We start from the raw sequence: 20,424 nt of genomic DNA on the forward strand, positions 1-20,424 counted from the left end.
TAGTTTTCGTTGCACAAATACAGGTTTGTTCCCTTTTATCATTCCAACAATGCATCGAATTTTGGCAGCATTATAACAACTAGAGCGTAGGTATAAGGTATAAGGTTCACATATTCGGTTTTTCTATTAATATTTCCAAGCCATTTTGGGACAACTAACGATTTTAATAAGATTATGCAATAAACTACAGAATTTTCAAACTCAGTAAGGATCTGAAGGAAAAAATATCAAAATATTGTTCCACGACAAAGAGCGTGTGGAGCGTGTCATTTTGAACTGCTCGAATGATGTGATCCATTCAATGGTAGATTAACTACCAGTGTTGGGAAAATATCAAAAATCTCTCACATGTATTGCTTATTTTTGCATTCTTTGACAGATTTAGATACCACTGAAAGTTCTTATTTTCATGAAATCACTGAATCAGAATGGTGATATTTAACGTTTTCGCTTCCCACTCAATTTACCCCAACTACCCCTAGCACTGCGCCAGTGTCCAATTATTTTCTACAAAAACTTTACAGACAGTTTTACATGCGCATGCAAAATGGGTGGCCCATTTCGGCGATACACTAGAAACGACTGATTGCAGAACGAACCAACAGATTAGAAAAATAATTAAATACATACTCCTACAATCATGCACACAACGATGGGCTGCATCCAAAGATTTCCATCATCGTTTTGCAGCCAATTGAAGCGAAAAACCAGCATCCACAAATTGTGGACTACGAGTGGGTAGCATGAAATGGGACATGCACATACAGTTGGCACGTAGCAAATAGGACGCAAAGAAGCTGATACTTGAGGTGATGGAATTTTAATTAACCTCTTGATGGCACTCGTTTTTCATTTCCCATCGTTTGTATTTTTGCACATTTAGGTCATCGTCGTTTGGGTGAGTAGCAGAAGACAGGAAATGGATTTGTAAATGTTTGATTAGATAGTAGATTCTTAATGCGTGCATAAAAAATAAACACTAGTCCAGGCAAAGGTGTTGACAATCTTTCTAAAAATACGATGCGGGAAGTACATAAATCAATGTATCTGAACCATACTGGGAACATCAGTCAATAATAATCATTAAGGAATTACACCACCTTTTTCTACTGCAATATCAATAGACTAACAAGGGTTAAATTGATATCTACATCCTTCTCTTTGCTTTGCAATAAGTCACGTATGCTAGGTTTATTAGTTCACTTATTATTTGAATATTTAATTAGAACTCGTAATTACTTCCCGGTGAGTTGGGGTTCAAACTTTTCGGTTGATCGTTTTTTTTTTTTGTCGTTAAAACAGATGGCTTAGACTCATTTGTTGGAAATCGATACGTATATGGCGTGGGGGGTAGCGCATAGAAATGCTAATAAATTGTGGCATACTGATCCTACAATAATTTAGATACAGATTAGATAATTGGTGTAACCGTATTTATCGATACCGGTGACTCATGCATGCATGAAATTGAGAACCAAAATATTCGACTGGTGTATAATAGGTTTTCCAGTAATATTGTAGTTCCTATAGTTTCGCTATGAGGCATATGCCGGAATTGTGGTGGAAAACCAGAAAACAATATTTTCATCGGTTACTCTCCTAAAGTAAAGTAGATTTGAATATTTTAAATCATTCAGCCAAAATGACGGAAAACTGATTTTGACTCCTTTACACCTATTATTGCGGTAGTATTCCTGCTACGTACACTAAACATTTATTCCTTCTTAAAACTATACATAAGATACGACAAATTAAATACGATTTTAAAGACTGTACTCTAAAAAAATGCAACAGACAAAAATGATCACCAAAAAATTTTCATTCGGATATTTTTGAAACTCTAAATAAACACATATTAGCAATGTGTTTGCAAATTTGGCTTATTCAACCCCCACTCCTAGGCTAAAGGCCCGTACCTTAGACTTAACGCTACCCATCAAGTCCTATGCAACACTTGCGCCACCTTTCTTACACACTTTCAAGCACTCTTACCTCAAATCCTTGTCGTTTTTGAAGACCTTCCCTGTTGTCTGAAGCTTGTTCTTCATAATTGCCCAGAATTTCTCTTTTGGGTGAAGTTCTGGCGAGTTTGGCGGATTTGCCTCATTTGGCACAAAAACAACATCGTTTATCATTTATCAACATCGGGGGCGACTCCGGCGTAGTGGTTAGCATCCATACCTCTCACGCCAGAGTCACGAGTTCAAATCTCACCCCCGGACAAGTCACGAATGACCCAAGAGTGTTAAAGTGACTATAATGAAAAAAAAAAAACATCGTTGGCTTTGTACCACTCCATCACCGGTTTCGAGTAATGGCACGATGCCAGATCCGGCCAAAACAGAGTGTCACCTTCGTGGGACCGGAGGAAGGGCAGTAGGCGCTGCTGGAGGCATTCATATTTTATAAATTTGGCCGTTGACCTTCTTCTTCCGGAACTTCTCCGGAACATCCAGGCAGGACTTGCCGACAAAAATCTCCTGGCCGGGGATCTACTTGGTCTCCGCTTTAATGTACGTCTCGTCGTCCATTACGATGCATTTCAGCTGCACCAACCACTCGCGGTATAGTTTCCTGGCGCGGGATTTACCCACCGTATTCTGTTTATCGGTTTGGTTAGGTGCCTTCCTTACCTAGGAGACATGAATTCTGGCTGGCTGCATTGTCTGTTGGGCGAACCAGACGTAAGAATTGACCTTCTTGGCCCCGTCCCGAATCGAAAGGTTCGGATTGCGCTTGAAGTAATCCCTCACCTTCCTTGCGTTCACGGGGTCGGTCGTCTTCGCTTTTCTTCCTCTGCCAGCTCACCACTGGATCGTCTGAGTCTTCTTGAATGATTTTACCACATGGAACACGGTCGAATTGTCGATTCCAAACTGTTTCGCGATCCACCTGTGGGACTGGCCTGGATTTTCCATGACCGCTCCCATAATTTTTTGTCGAAGCACTTCTTGCTTGGAACCCATCTCGATAACCACTTGACAGATTGTGACGAGATTTTGTACATGTAAACATTACACTCTAAACTAGTTTTACTCTAAATGTCATCAATTTAAACCTATGCAATAAAAAGTTACACGCAAAAGAAAGTATTGATTTTCTTTTTTTCGAGTACAATCTTTATGCCGGTGAAGGTATTGCCCTTCGTATGATGGAGAATGCACTGGAGTCTTGTGAGATGAGATCGGTTGTTTACCCTTGTATTTGTGGTTGTTGACCAATAAGTAAACGGTGAGTAACAGTCCAATAAGATATGTATCGCTTCTGGGATTCTCCATCAGGCAGGTGTCTGATAGGAGATTAGTTAACAGGTCGAACAATAAATCTAAAATTTGGAAAATCTTCACCACCAATGACAACCATCTACACGAAAAACTTGTCAATCTAAAAAACTCATTCTGTGTATTGCACATAAGAAGGGCTTCATGTAAAAAGGTGGTCAAAATTGCCAAAATACAATATTCTATTTTAATATGTTTATTAGGGTGGGTCATCATGATATTTTTTTCAGAACGATGTTGTTCTGCTTCCATTTGGGGCCCATATAACTGTGCAACATTTGGGGACAATTCCGGAGAACTTTGAGATTTGGACGTAATTGCTTTTGTAAACAAACACGTCTATCGCCGATTAATCGTAAATTGAAACTTATTATCGCGAACAAACCATACTAAATGATAAAGGAATCATTTCTCTACCTGTTTGTGCCGTTAATTTTTTAGATTGAGCTTTAATTGGCGAGAAATTGGCGATTGACGTGTTTGTTTACAAAAGCAATTACGCCCTAATCTCAAAGTTCTCCGGAATTGGTTGTAACCCGGCTTTCCGCATTGCGTTTGAAATTGGTATGGAAACTAGTATGGGAAAAGCCACTTTTTAGCATGTTCATTCCTAGGGACCACAATTTTGCTTGAACTAAGCATCTAATAATGTAAAGTATAGTTCAGGAAGTGCCTAACAACTTTTTCTAAAGAAATATGGTGCTAGAATGCTTCTAAAAAAAGTTATAGCTATTCAAAGATCGATGTTTCGAATTAAATACCAAAAATCACATTTCCTGCCAACATTGTCAGTGTTCCCATGTAAGTCAGATTCCAAACTGAAATAATTTCGGAGTTGATTATCTTTTGGTATGTTCAGATGAATTATTCAAAAAAAAATCTCAATCTCATAGGCCAAGTTGGAGAGAAGGGGGACCTTACTATACCCCCGCCCTCCTCACTAATATAAATGGAAGTAAAGCTTCAAACTGAAATAACTTCGGTGTTTTTCATCTTTTTAAGTTAGTATGTTCAGATGTATTCAAAATCATTTGCTACATTTAATAGGCATAGTTGGATATGGGGTGGGTTTACTGTATTCCTTCTGCCCCTTCACTAATATAAAAAAAATGAATATGAAGACTGAAATAACCTCAGAATTTCCCATGTTTAGAGTTGTTCGGATGGGTAATTCAAAAACATTTGCTCAATCTCATAAGATAAGATAATTAACTCCAAAATTATTCCAGTTGGAAAAGTGATTTTTGGCAATTAATTCGAAACATCGATCTTTGAACAGCTCAGTGTTGGGAAAATATCAAAAAATCAAATCTCACAAACGCCCAGGATCACGCTTGATTTTAGTAGACAAAAATCAACAAGCAAACTACTGCTGTTGATTTTGCAAGCTGTGATATCGCAGCTCGGAATATCAAGCTAACAAAACTCACCAACTGCAAATCTCACCAAACTGTGGTGAGTAATGATTTTTGCTTTACACCCGAATGCAACCGAAACTTCCATAACGGCTTGCAGCCTAGCTTGCAGCAGTCCCTTCGCGTCTGCCATCGGTGAAGATTAAAAAGAGATAGCAAACTATGCTTTCTCTTTCTAAGAAAACGATGTGCAATAGAATCATGTTTGTGTCGAGTCAGCTCTCCGCTTGATGTTTGCACGTTGTGAATAGTCTCGTAATATCAAAGGAGCTTGTAAAATCTATATCAAGCATGATATTTTGTTCCAATATCACGCGTGATATTGCGAGCGCATGAGAGCGGAAAAATATCAATTGATTTCTGATTTTGCCAACACTGGAACAGCTATAACTTTTTTTAGAAGCATTCTTGTACGGTATATCCTTCGACAAAGTTGATCGGCACTTCTTGAACTATCTATTACAATATTAGATGCCTGATTCATGTAAAATTGTAGTACCTAAGAATGAAAATGCAAAAAAATAAGGTTTTCTCCTACTAATTTCCATACAAATTTCAAACGCAATGCGGTAATTCGGGTTACAACCAATCGTCCCCAAATGTTGCACAGTTGTTTGGGACACAAAAAGGAACCCAAAAAGGGTTGTTCTTGGCGAGTTTACGGTTTTCTATGCAACGGTGACCCACACTAATGTTTATAAATGTGATTTTTGTAATTTATTGTCATGATGTTTGTCGTTCAATATGATATATGATTATTATATTACCATTTTAAAGCACACATATATATCATTCTGAAACTGCAGGAGTAATCAATTTAAACTCAATAGTGTCCGCTATAGGCCACATATAGTATAAGGGTAGTTTTCATAACATTGTCTTATCAAAAACAACTCATGTCATCTCTTGTCGCTGCACTTTTCGATAATGTGCCTGAAAGTCCTAATTGGGATCTTACAAAATATGCTTCAAAAGTTTGCTAAAGGTTACAAGTTCTCGAAAATAATTTGATGGAAAATTTGTATTTTAATAACAAGCATAATTTAAAACCAAATTCTATTCATTTAAGTTAATCATAATATCAATTAATTTTATTTTTTTTTATCGAAAAATTCAACAACAATCACGTGAAAACTTCTTCCAGTGTAGATTTTCATTTTCATTTTCATTTTGCAGCGTTTGGTGGGGCAATGGGAGCGCAAGTCAATCCAAAGCCGAGGATTAAGGAAGGGTGATGGCTGAATAGTCTATGCGGACCACTTGAACGCCATGGGAAGGGATTGGAGAGGTCGGTTATTGTGGGGTTTTGAGGAAATGACACATAGTACTAAATTTGTGCTACAAAACGTAAGAAAACCGAAAATTTATCTCCCACTGATTCATCCTTTCACATATATACCAAATTGATGTATTAAAGCAACCATCAAAATAAACAGACAATATATGAAAATGCTAGTTGCCAGTTGCTTTAAAGACTAGTTGCCTCCCTAAGCAAACTTTAACTCTTTTGTTAATCTACTTAATGTTATAAGGCTGTCTAAATTTTCTTATTTAAGTTCGTTTGATGATTATGATATCTCATTAGTCTAATTTAATAAATAATTGAAATATCTAATCTACCTAATCAATTATAACACATGCTTTATTAAGTACCTGCACTTGTGTATGTAATCTAAAACTTAACGTGTATCAAGTTGTTTTTGACTTTGACCTATATTTATTATATATTAGTTCGTCCCAGGTGACACCTTCAAGTGACTAAAATGCTTCACTTTTAAGTTAGTTTCCTAGCTAATTTTTTAAATTATATAGGGTATATGCTCCAACTACGCTCACACGTTTCCACTATGTCGTCCCATAAAATAACGTATGGATATGTCACAATAAAAGCACGCAACATTGGAAATCCCCAGCCATAGTTCAAACACTTATCCCAAATCAAAATGATGCACATATGTGTAAGATTAGTTACAATACCACACACTTAGAAATACCTAATTTTACACGTGACGGAATCCATCTTTGACATAAAGGATGAGACGTAAACAAATATGTAATGTAAAATTAAGTGCTTCGAGACTGAAAAGTTCGCTGAATTTCGCGTCTATTATGACATAATTTTATGTCAAAATTTAAGCTCAGTCTCAGAGCATCTAAATTAACATAAATTTTTCTAAGTGTGTATGTACAAAAATGGTGTTTAACATTCTTCCAGTGTAGATGAAGAGTTTCTGCTGCCGTTATTCAAATTCTTATTTTTTGCTACTCCGTAATAGTAAATTATAAATCTTGAACTATATCCGGCGGTGATTCGCACTTTTCTGACCATTGCTGTGCATTGAAGTGAGTTCTTATGAGTGCAATTTTCAACGATTAGATTTTCAATAATCCTACCGATTAATCGATGTCAAATAATAGATTACTTCGATTAAAAATGTATCAATTAAAAATTATTCTACTAAAAGGCTCATTTATCGATTAATCTAATAAACTTCGTACATCACAGGTTGAAAAATCAAACTACGGTGTCGATTTAGGGAAACCTGATTAACAATATTTCTTCCCGTCAGAGGGCAACAGGGGTTACAACCACCAGCAATTATTTCCGTTAATGAGATATTTCAAACCCAACAGATTTCTGATTTAATGTCATACTCAAGCACGACCTAGCACTGTGCGTGATTCCAAATTTACGACCATTCTGGAAATCGAAAATACGTTTCACACTATTCCTATTAAGTAAATCTACAATGGCCATATAAATCCGATCCACCAGCTCCCGCTTGATTTCATCACCTTTTACAACTCGAACGTGATTGCATCAGTGGGTGTATCGTGTTTATACGTGTGACTGTTTGTAGTGCCTTGGACTCAACCGATTTTTTCTTTCTTTTTTACATGCCACACTATGCGAAACAATACACCTATGGTTGACTATGTGATTACGATCGTGGAACCAACCACCCATTCACCTACCCTAGCTACGAATAGCTAGACCAAGAAAGGATGAGTTACAGTGTGGACTCTGCTGCACACTTGGTGGCTGAACGATACGAACTGAAAGTGGTCATGATGATAATAACAGGAGCGACAGCCCTTTTTGCTCTGCTAGTGTCAGTAGAATGTCAAATAAATAGAGACCATCAGACAGTCACTGGACGTCTGCATGGCATTTGTTGTAGACCTGCCCCGTTGCACAGTGAGCAATTCGGTACAAAGAAATGTAATTCAATCCAAATGCTTGCATTACCCCTCAACTAGAAATAAGCGATTTTTCATTGTTTGTTCCTGTTTTGTGATTCGAAACGTGATCCAGTTTTACGCTTAGAGAGCCAGTATTGAGTTAGAATTTAAGTAAGTTTCCATGCACCATTCCACTGTCTAATTTTCTACGTTACTATCATCTGCATAGAGGATGGGCAACGTAGCAAATGAAAATAACAGCTTTTATCAAACGAAATCAGGGCAATACAAATGGTGGGACGTTGAATGAATTGTAATCGTGTCAGACGATGTCAGATGAGATTATCTTTTGTGCATATTTAATACCAGTCAGTGGATTCCACATCGTTGCATGTAGCACATTTTCGCCGAAAGTGATTTGAAAGATAATTTTATCTCTGTGGTGCATATCCATAACTAATAATCTAAAATGTAAATTTTTGGCATTAGGTTCCTTCCCTAGTATCCTACCGTATACGAGAATCAGCCACCTCCAAAGAAGTTCACTTTCTTCAGGTAACAGTGGCTTATGTTATCATGAATATTTAAAATAGATATATGAAAATTAGTAGATATATATATTTTTTTATATATACTCTCTGGTGCTCAATTTTGTCAAAGTGAAATCGTCAGAATTTTACACCAGTGGATCAATGTCTTTGCAACCTCTAATTTAATTTTGGTATCCCTGAAAATGTGCCAAGGATTTTCCAAGTTCAAGTTCATCTACGTTGCCGTAGGCTAAATACAAAACCCGTCTAACTAGGTTACTTCATCACTTCAAGCCAATTTTTTTAAATGATGGTTTTTACACATAGGAGGAGGAGAGGCATAGTGAACAGGTGGGGCATAGTGAGCATCCCGCAGTTTGGCCCTCGATCTCTAGCTGCATGAAACAAATCAACTGGTAGTAGGTTCAATATCATTATGATATTAATCGTACCACCAACCAATTTGTTCCGAACGGCCGGAAGTCCAAGTTATACACGGGATGCTCACTATGCCCCACCTTTTCACTATGCCGATCTTACCCCTACCTAAGCAGAAATTCACTTCAAATTAAAATAAAAACATTCCAACTCACCAACTAGTTCAATCGCTTCTCATAGTTCGCTGCGCCGTCCCGACGACTGCTTACACCATCCACAGCTGCTGCGTATGCCTCTTATAAGCTCTTGCCCCTCTTGGTGTGAGAATATTGAAAACTTTATAACCGACACAAACTGCTGCAGTGAAGCCACTTGGTTATAGTTGACGATCCTTCAACCAGCTGATATGCGATGAATTGAGCTATTTATACTTTTTTCTCTATTTCTCTCACGTGATCTTTTACTTCACCACCACCCACACTAATACTGCGCTAGAACCAAGAAAAAAATAGCTGAACTAGACAAAAGACCGGAAACACAAAAGAACCATCACAATCACCACAGGCTAACGTGGGACACCTATTTCCAGCAACTTTTCTGCTTCGGTGACTTCTTCATTTTTTTTCTTCTTCTTAGCTTCGCGCTTCCTTCTCTTGCGCACACACAAACACACTCTGGCTGGGACCCAAAACCGGCTCTTGCACCACTTCCTGCACTTTTACCGCTTATTCCACCCCGTGTGTTGGACTTCCGTTTTCCACACTCACGCGTACTCACTTTTGCTTGTTACCTTCTCTTTTTTCTAGCGCCGCAACCGCGTTGTTGCTTGTAACAATGCAATCGCTCAAATATTGGCAAGGAAGAACGTAGCATGTAGTTGAAAATGGATGCACCACCCACCCATTTTATAACCAGGCGAAATTACGCCACCTTACGATGGTAAAAAATTGATAAAAATGTAAATGGTACATGAAGAATTTAATCCTGAATCGTGACAAATTTTCAAAACAAAAACTGTTGTCGTTAAAATTTTTGATCGGCTATCCGGGGAGCTATTATGGGTGAATCACCATTAAAACAACACTCCACGCTACTTGACTCGCATAATAAACCTCATTGTAGGTAGCAAACTTAAATTTTTCGTATAGTAATGATCGTTATCATAAATTTATAAAAAAAATCATTAAACTATTATCTCCAATACCAAATAATTAGATATCATGAAGTTTCTATCTCTGAAAATTACTAGTTTAACTGTTATGACGGTTTTACACTAAAATCAATGTATAAGCTCAAACCTAATCCCATTATAATCAAAATTTATTTAACTACCACCTAACAATGAAAAAAAAACTGCGATAAAATCCAACACCTTTCCCTGCATGGTCATGTGACAAAAAGAGTGAAAGATGCAGGAAGGGAAAACAGTTTAAATATTACGTTCAAGTGGAAATCCCGAATGGATGCTTCTTTGCTTTTCCCTTGCCGTCGTCTCGTTGTCGCTGGATTTGTTGAGAGTGAAAAAATCACTCATCTTCAGCTTCTGTTTGTGATATGGGTTCTTGAATGCTCGTGGGCTTTTCTTCCTTTCTTCTTATCGTTTATCCTTGAAGGCTCCTCTTGTTCATGGTTTTTTTTATAACGTACATGCAAACTCGGCCGTGTCATTCATAAAGGTACTTTTTAACACAGACACAGCGAACAAGGCTTAGAAGTTGAAGATGGTGATTCCTGTTCAAGTGCCGGTAACCGGATCGCATCCAACGAAGGGAAATCAGAGACGATTGCTATCACCATTCGCCAATCGATAAAAGGCTTTTGAAAGAAAGCGGTTGGATGGATGAGAGTGTTTGAGATTGCTGAGATGTTTTTTTTTTTTATTTTTTATTTCAGTGATCACCGATGTGCAATTTATGGATCATTTAAACTTAATAAATCGATATTTTATATAATCTGATGGATAATGCCTTAATCGATTTAGTGAGGTGCTATGTTCTTGGAATTGATTTAGGAAAACAAATCAAGATATTGACATTAAAACAGACAATAATGCATTGAAAAGTTTCGATTAATCCATCTACGGCTGACACATTCCATCCTCGTATTGAATTATTACAATGATGCAATTTACAATTGCTTCAGATTGTACTACTACCCCCAGGGTATTTATAACTTGACCCTGTGATTATTAATGTTGTTCTGGGCACTCAATGTTACCGTCACGTTACACAGGTAAGAGGATGATTACGTTTTTGGGGACACCCGAAATTTATCCGGTTGTGGCCAATGTTGAGAACCCAATATGACCCCCACTCATCAAGTTTTGTGAAATACTGAAATATGTGATGAGATCTGCAATAAAATGGGGATTTGGCTCACGCTGGGTAATTACTTTTCCCAGGACACGTACTTACGGATCATGTTCCAGCCACATCTCCTTTTACTACTACAAATAAATAACTAAAACTTTTGCTTATCCTCCTCTTCTTTTTCGCTTTTCAAACTTATTGCTTATCGCATATTAGCTTATTGCGTGCTCTCAACTTAGTGTTCTATCTAAATGCACTTCCACAGTTATTAATTGAGAGCTTTCGATGCATGCTACCATTTTTGCATTAGTATAATTGTGTGGCAAGTACAATAATACTCTATGCCCAGGGAAGTCGCAAAATTTTCCAACCCAATAAATTCGGTAATCGAACCCAGCCACCTCCAGTATGGTTTTGCTTTATAGCTGCGCCTTTATCGACTAAGCTAAGGGAGGCTTTAAAAAACTTTTGCTTATGGCGAGTACGATTTTCCCATCGCCAATAGTTCATCCACCTTGTGTTGATATCCCTTAAAAACAAAATCCACCCAAACCAGCAACGAAAAGAATAGCGGCATCGGTGGTGTAGAGGTAAGCGTGATTACCTCTCACCCCAGTGGGCCTGGGTTCAATCCCAGTCGGCAAGGAAAGTAAAGCCGTTGGTCCCCGGTTCGTGAGTTGATGGATTGATAGGTAGGGTCCAGTTGTGGGAGCTGCCTCCCTGATGTCGGTAGCATTGGTACGCAGCACGGAAAACAAGATCGACGAAAAACAAATCAAGGAAAAAAAGCAACGTTAAGAATAATTACCCTAAGCAATTTGCCATCATTCTGCTGAATGAACCAATTGCCAGTTCTTTGCTCATTTCAATAACCTGAACCATGGACACAGAAAGCGAGGGGGAAGCGTGTTGTATGTGCACTAGTAAAAGCAAAATAAATCGTTATTTTACTGCAAACATCATTTTTATCGGTAAACAACAACCGGCATGAGCGAATCTTTTTGCTTCATTTGGTCGTACTTTTCAACGCATACGGTCGTTCTGTACTAGATTAGAAGAGCGAGAAATATATATCTCTCGTGAACAGGCACACCGATACCACGAACATAGTAATCAATACATCCAAAGCAGTACTTAGAAGACAGTAGAGGACTTCCATATCATATTGTTTTGTTAGGTAGTCAACATGAAAATTAAAAAAATAAAATCAATCAAATTCAAGAGATTCTACGAAAGTAATTCGCCTTGACGGCACAAAGTGGGAGCATTCTGAAAAAAGACGGTCAAAATGCTTTTCTCGCTTTACTCGGTTTAGGTGGCTTATATTGCATTTATATATAATTTTATTAAGGTGGTATTATACTTAGAAAAACTAACTTTTTTAAATCGCAAGATAATATGATTATGTTTTCAGCAAAGTTGTAGAACTATAAATTTCATGAAACTTTGTTCAAAACATCATAAGTCTAGCGAAATAAAAATTAATTTTCGTCAAGACTAACTTAAAATCAGTTTGTTGACATGTTTTCATCATAAATCTTAACTAATTGATTAGACATGTTCTACAGTTTTCAATATCATCATAATACACAACTTTTCTGAAAACAACAATATTTTAAATAACTTCGTTTGCTTTGTAAAGCGAATTTAAAGCAAAATTTTACGAGTTTTTCAGATAAAATTCCTCAGAAAATGGTAATTCTGGTTGCCAAAATTAACGTTGACTGATCAATCATGAAGTGAAGTACAAATGTACGAAAAATTACTGTCGGATCTGCTCGGGTACATAGTCGAATAGTCATTTCAGTCGTTTTGGTTACATTTTGATTTAGTTTTGCTACTTTTATTTGTTTTAAAATTTAGTTTTTTTTTTTTAAATAATGTTAGCTGTAAAATGCAATACCAGTTATAGAAGCATACATAACATTAAGCAGTATTATGACAATACATGCTGAAATCAGCAACATCGATTTTCCCTTCCACAAGCACACTCACTTTTACCGAAAATTACTCAAATTGCTTAATATGTTTTTTTGGTGATGTCAGCAGTTACTTTTGGGCCTTTAAAAAAATTGTGATTATTAGCAGCTTAAATATCAAGCATTCATTAACAATAGCTTACATTCTCTAAATGAATCGGAACCAGCCCAGGGCTGAAAGTCTCTTTAATAAAGATATAAAAAAAAAAGTTCAACTGAATGTTTCAAAAACAATTTTTCAATATCATAGAAAAGATTAGAGACGCAGTGGGGCCTAACTATACCCCGTCCCCCTCACTCATATAAATGGAAGTAAAGCTTCAAACTGAAATAACTTCTGTGTTTCTGATGATTTTTGTTTTAAAAACTGCGTATAGTAAGCCCCCAGCCCCCCGCTCTCTAACTACGCTTAGGAGCTGTTCATAAACTACGTAGACAGTTTAGGGGGGGGTGACAATTATCCACGGCCCATACAAATTTTAAAAATTTGGTATGGACAATTGTCTACGCAGGGGGAGGGGGGTCAAGAATCCCAAAAAAAAATGTCTACGTAGTTTATGAATATCCCCTATGAGATTGAGCAAATGTTGTTGAATAATTCATCTAAACATACCAAATCGATAAGATAAGAAACTCCGAAGTTGTTTCAGTTTTAAACTTTACTTCTATTGATATGAGTGAGGAGGCGGGGTATATTATTAAGCCCCCTCCCTCCTCTCTCCTACTACGTATATGAGATATAGCGATTGTTTTTGAATAATTCATCTGAAGATACCAAATCGATAAGATAAGAAACTTCGAAAATATTTCAGTTTGGAATCTGACTCCCATTGGTTCACCGGCAGTGTTGGCAGAAAAGGGATTTTGGCGTTTAATTCAAACCATAAATATTTGAACAGTTTTAACTTTTTTTAGATACACCGTACTTCCTTTGACTAAGTTGTTAGGCACTTCCTGGACTATATTTTTTACATACTTTGTTTCATGTTTCATCCAAAATTGTGGTTTCTAAGGATAAAAATGCAAAAAAGTAGGTTTCCCATACTAATTTCCATACAAATTTTAAATTTTAAACGCAATGCGGAAAGCCGGATTAAATCAATTTTTTCAAAATTTTGCACAGTTGTTTGGGACTCCAAATGGGACTCCAAACCAAAAAAAGGGTTGTTCTCGATTGGTAAGGTAAAGTTTGCGTTTTTTCCAAATAACGATGACCCACTCTACTGTCCATATAAACTCCAGGCAAAGCTTGCCTTCTACTGCCAGATGCGCTACTATTCACAATAATAATATGGAGTCACTTTTGGATCCGAAGTTCCATTCCTGTTCTGTGATTTAAGCCAAGCGCACCGCGTATACCATCAGGCGTATTATATAAGCAGCTCTTAGATCAGTCGGTAAAGATGCAGCTAAGGCTTGTACTCGAAAAAAAAATGCACCATTTTTATCCGTGAGTAACTTTTTTATCCGTTGGTAAAAATTGATGAAAATCTGAGTATAACTAGTTTGGAGTGAATTGTTTACATGTGCAAAATTTCATAACAATCGGTTCAGTGGTTATTGATATGTCATCGAAACAAGAAGAAAATCGCCGGAGAATTTTGCGCGTCGTCATGGAAAATCCGACTGCGACGTTAAGATGGATCGGAAGACAACTGGGAATCACCCATACAACTGTGTCTCTGGTGGTAAAATCGTTTAAGGAGTCCCAGACGACCGAGCGGCGGGCTGCAAGTGGAAGACAGCTGACCCTGTGAAGGCCCGGAAGGTGTTGGATTATTTCAAGCGTAATCCGAACCTTTCGATTCGTGATGCGGCTCTGAAGGCAAAGTGTTCCACCTGGTTCGTTCAGCAAACCATGAAATGAGCTGGGCTTCGTGTATTCAAGGTCCGGAAGGCACCGAACCGGCGTGATCAACAAAACACGGCGGCCAAATTCCGCGTAAGGAAGCTGTATCGAGAGAGGTTAACGAAACCGATGTGTGTGGTTATGGATGACGAAACCTACATCAAGGCAGACGCAAAGCAGATACCGGGGCTGGAGTTCTACGTTGCCAAATCACGGTTTGATGTTCCGGAAGACATAAGGAAGAAGAAAGTGGACAAATTCGCCAAAAAATACTTGCTCTGGCAGGCCATATGCCAATGCGGTAAACTGAGTAAACCGTACATCACAATGGGTACCATCAACAGCGAAATTTACCGCACCGAGTGCCTCCAGAAGTGTCTGTTGCCCTTCCTGCGGTTCCACGGGGGGAGACATTATTTTGGCCGGACCTAGCATCATGCCATTACGCGTGATCGACGTTGGATTGGTACAGAGACAGTAACTTTGTTTGTACCAAAAACCGCCAACCCCCCAAATTCACCAGAGATTCGTCCGGTGGAAAGATTTTGGGCCATAATGAAGGCCAAAGTTCGAAAATCGTCCAAGGTGTTTAAGAACGAGCTGGAGTTGAAGAAAGAATGGATGAAAGTGACCAAAAAGGTCAGCTCCACCATTGCACAAAATGTAATGAGGGGTCTTAATATGACCACCATTGGTTTTCGTTTTGAATACTCATGTGATTTGATGGTATTAACACGATTCAGCTCAACTATAGACTAACAACCGGACTAAACCGGGTCATAATTCCATAACCATATCTCCGGAACCAGTAACCGATTTCAAACATATTCAATTGCGTTCTATAGGACCATAGCACCTTTCATTTGGTGGCTATAGCGTCCAATTTGGTTACCAACCTCGTAGTCTGCGAAGGGTCGACAGGTAGCCTCTCAAGCAAAGCCCAGCATCAAAATAACAGCAAATTGAAATCAAGTTTTGATATCAACATCAAACTGAAATCATACTTTGATTTAAGTTTACGCAATTGACAAATTTGATACCAAATTTTGTTTTCATTTTGCTGTACATTTACTCTTCAAAAATATGTTGATGCGGGTTTGTTTTCATTGCCTTAGCATAACATCAAATTTAGTGTTTGTTTTGTTATCAACAGGAAAAATTGATATTATCAACCTATTAGCATACTTTGTGCTCTGTCGAAAATTTTTGAATCAATTCTATCCAAACAACTAAACGAATATCATAATAATCATAATCTGCTATGTTCATTACACGATCGATAGACGATTTAAGAAATGCTCTTGATAACAAAATGTTAACCGTGATGGCGCTCTTAGATTTCAGCAAAGCTTTTGATTCAATTGATCATCGGAAGCTCTGCAATAAACTCGCTAGTTGTTTTAAAATTGGAAATTCCTCAGTGAATTTAATTGAATCATATTTGGCTGACCGATCACCGTATGTTGAATTTAATAACATGCAATCCAATTACGTGCATGTTCTGAGTGTGGTTCCTCAGGGATCCATCCTGGGACCCCTTCTTTTTTCTATGTTCATCAATGATATGCCCAACGTTTTATTAAATTGTAAATTTCACTTATATGCAGATGACTGTCAACTATACATCTCTGGTAAATTGAATAATATTTCTGAAACTATTTCATTATTAAAAAGTGATATAGAAAATATCTTAAAATGGTGTGAAACTAATGGACTTATTTTGAACAGGGCAAAAACACAAACTATTATTTTTAGATCAAAACGAACTGGTATTCAAGATATCCCATTAGTTAAAGTGGGTGGTGATATCATTATGTATTCTGACACAATTAAAAATCGTGGTATTGTAATGGATTGCAACCTCAACTGGAATGCTCAAGTCAATGCTGTGTGCAGCAAAGTTTATTGTACGCTTCACTCCCTAGTTTTGTTACGTCACTCCACGCCTCAACATATCAGACTGCAGCTGGCTAGATCCTTGATCGTTCCGTTATTTTTGTACGGGGATATTAGAAATGAAGAAATTAAACTTGGTTTTTAATGCCGTTTCCAGATACATATACGACCTGCGGCAATACGATCACATTTCTAACTTTTCTAATTTATTACTCGGCTACGATTTCGTAAACTACATGAAACTTAGAATGTGTATTCAAACTTTTTTTTTTTTTGTGTATTTCAAATTTTAAACGAAAGTCCGATATATCTTCGAAACTTCTTTATTAACTCACAATCTTCTAGGTCAAGTGTTTTAATTATTCCAAGATGCTCGACACATTTTTTAAGTGAATCGATGTGCTATCGTTCGATTCGATTATCGAATTAACTACCGATTGAATGCAAGACAGCAAGAAGTTTAACAAGATTCAAAAACTTATGCAGCAACTACTTCAGTTAGTGTAATAGTAGCATATACTCTGAAAATCATTAGCAGATTACTTGTGCTATTATTCTTGTATTGCATAAATAAATAAACAAATAAATATCAAATTGAGTTTTCAGATTATTGTCACTGATTGCCGAAAAAGTTTTCAATGTCTCAGGAAGATTTTTTTGCTCTCAATTTTGATATTTTAACCGTTAAAACGACCAAAACGACAGCAACCTGTGTAATCATTATCAGGGAAATCACAACATCAAATTTAGATTTCAATTTGATCTCATACTTTGCTCGGGCTTCTACTTGGTCGCTCCAACTTGCCCGCTGCGCGTCTCTTCTTCGTGGGTCCTTTTTCGAGAACCGTTTTTGCATGGATCATCGCATTCTTACGACGTGCTCAGCGCACCGTAGTTGCCCAATTTTCTCAGTGTGGACGATGGATGGTTCTCCCAGCAGCTGGTGTAATTCGTGGTTCATTCGCCTCCTCCACGTTCCGTCTTCCATTTACATATCACTGTAGATGGTCCGCAACACCTTCCGTTCGAAACACCAAAGGAGCATTGATCCTCCACGAGCATAGCCAAGGTGTCATGGCCGTAGAGGACTACCGGCCTAGTCAGCGTCTTGTAGGTGGTCATCTTAGTGCGCCGGCTAATTTTATACGACGGTAGCGTCCTCCGGAGTCCAAAATAGGCACGATTTTCTGCCGTAATACCGTCTTAAAGTTCCGTGCCATTCCCCCTTATTCTGCGAGTCACGTGACTCTATCTCACCGGTGAGGTGACAATCGTCACCTCGTGTGAGGTGACTCTCCATGCAAATCAAATGGAGAGTCACCTCACACGAGGTGACTATTGTCTCCTCACCGGTGAGAGAGAGTCACGTGACTCGCAGAATAGGGGGGATTATGTCAATGTCATCTCACCAGCCAGCAAAGGCTGAATGAACTTTCTGAAGATCGTGCCACTCGATGTTAAATAGCAGACACGAAAGTCCATCACCTTGCCGTTCAAAGGGAGAGTGTCTCCGATACCCGAACAACGCACATCACTCGATCCATTTTCGCCTTTCCTTGACTTATCTAGTTGTGTCCGATTTTATTGGAATAATCAATAGCTATCGATAAATAATTAACGCACCGCATAATACAATTATTTTTAATCGGTTATATCGTGCTAAGGAAGCATTAACTTCTCCAAAGGATCATCACCTATCGATTCAAACATGTTCTGCACTTTCATGGGAGGAAAAAAGACACACACAAACGCAGCGGACAAAAAATAATCGATTAGTTATTAATCGAGTAATTAAAAAATGGGACATCTCTGATTTTTTAAGTGATTGTAAAAAAAAGCGCACAATATCAACTTTACCGAGGGGACAGCATAAGCACAAAAACACCTTGTATAAAAGGGATATTCATTGGATGAAGGGAACCGTGGAAGACGACCCTAGAATAGAATGTGCTTTTCTTCCTACTGTTTTATTTTAGCATCACCCGCTCTGTTTTAAACTCAGCCCAAGAAAAACAAGTTGATGTTGTCCAATATCCCCAAGACGAATTTCACTTCAACTCGACCAGTGGTTAGCAGCACACTCTCAGATTTCAAAATGACACTAATTGGGTGTAAAGACTTTGACTTATACATCATCTTCTTCTTGCCCCGTAACGTGGGTAGATCACCTTTTCGTGGTACGTTACGGGATGTAAGATCTACCACCGATTCCTAGTCCTGACTACTTCAAACTAGGGGAACAGGATTTTTCAGTAATTCAAGGAACACATCTTAGTCCTTGTTACTTTTTATGCCTTGTTGATAGTGACAAGACTCGGCTTTGTCTACCGAGGATGATCTTGAAACAAGGCAAAAAAATGAGTTAGTTGTCTTCATCTATGTGATTCCTAATCTTCTCTTCGTTGTTCCCTAGTTTGAAGTGGTTAAGACTAGGGTTCTGATGCATGGTCATTATCGGTGTCATACCTTAATTTTGTTGCTAAGGAATTCAATTTTGACTGACAAAGGGGCGGCCTTTGGAGGGTGTTTCAACACTCCGAAGGGTATAAATAGCGGGACCTTTCAATTAGAGTCGGATCCTTGCGATAAATGCAAGAGTGGCAACTGTAAAAAAATCGAATACTTCATCATTTCTCAATAGTGATGGAGTAATACGACATGCACTAAACTAAGGACACGGGATATACTACAATAGATCAATTTACTGGTCGCAGTAGTGTTAGGTCCCGAACAGAGGAAAAAAAATATACATCATCTTTGCATATTTGTTTTCCGGTATAAAAAATCAGGGCATCTTTTTAAAAAGGTCCATTTTTTATTTTTGTTTTTCAGAAACCTATATATAAAAAAAAAAGATTTGGCCTGCACAGCGAAAGACAATAAAAGGAATTTTAGAAAGTTGTAATACATTCCGTCACTGCAAAAAATATATTAAAATTGTGTAAGGGAAACGCACCAGTATTGGCTATGGTGATTTTCCTATTTTGGCCACCTTTTGATGATAATTCGCGGTGTTTATAATTTTGAGATGTTCAGTTGCGTTCAGTTAGTTGTTACAAATCATATTCATCGGTGTACATAAAAATTTCGACCACAAAATGCACGATTATTGTAATTTAATCGGTTTTCTGAGGTGTGGCCAAAATAGGAACCAATGGCCAATACTGGTGCACTTCCCCCAAGTGATTTTTTCAATAATAGCATAACTTTTCAATTTCATTCTGCACTGAGTAAACAATCATCCAAAAGCGTCTATGGAGCAGACAGCACACTTTCAGATTATAATAAAACTTTGTGGGTGTAAAGACCTTGCATAATTAAGCAAATGAAGTAGGGCGTAATGTGATTCAACGCAGACCTAGGGCACGCAATAACCTTTAACTCTAAGGCAGTTATGAAATGTAATAAAATTGATTCCGTGAACAACTGCTTTAAGAACATCAATCACTTTAAGCACTGCAGTACAAGCCTGGTCACTCGTGCTTTTTTCATTTACCGTTGCGACGTAATTTATGTTTAACCCCGGTCCCTTTCAAATTGTCTCCTTATTTATTAATGGTCCTTTTATTTGAAATGACGTTTCACATTCATCTAGTGATGTCTG

General features: G+C 37.8%; 1 protein-coding gene across 7 annotated transcripts in view; it reads right to left on the reverse strand.

Moving 5' to 3' along the window:
• Positions 1-20,424, reverse strand: part of LOC135712492 (uncharacterized) — a 173,699-nt gene that overhangs the window by 151,233 nt on the left and 2,042 nt on the right. For 4 of the 7 annotated variants that reach the window (XM_065235439.1, XM_065235433.1, XM_065235435.1 and 1 more), the window contains exon 2: positions 9,003-9,278. The gene's annotated coding sequence lies outside the window, so the exon portion shown is untranslated. The remainder of the gene's footprint in view (positions 1-9,002; positions 9,279-20,424) is intronic. The other 3 variants (XM_065235436.1, XM_065235434.1, XM_065235438.1) reach the window with 1 other exon arrangement.

The sequence above is a fragment of the Ochlerotatus camptorhynchus genome, unplaced genomic scaffold (assembly GCF_037179485.1).
Source record: "Ochlerotatus camptorhynchus isolate MF236.1 unplaced genomic scaffold, CSIRO-AGI_Acam_v1.1 ptg000485l, whole genome shotgun sequence".
In the NCBI taxonomy this organism is placed as follows: domain Eukaryota; kingdom Metazoa; phylum Arthropoda; class Insecta; order Diptera; family Culicidae; genus Ochlerotatus; species Ochlerotatus camptorhynchus.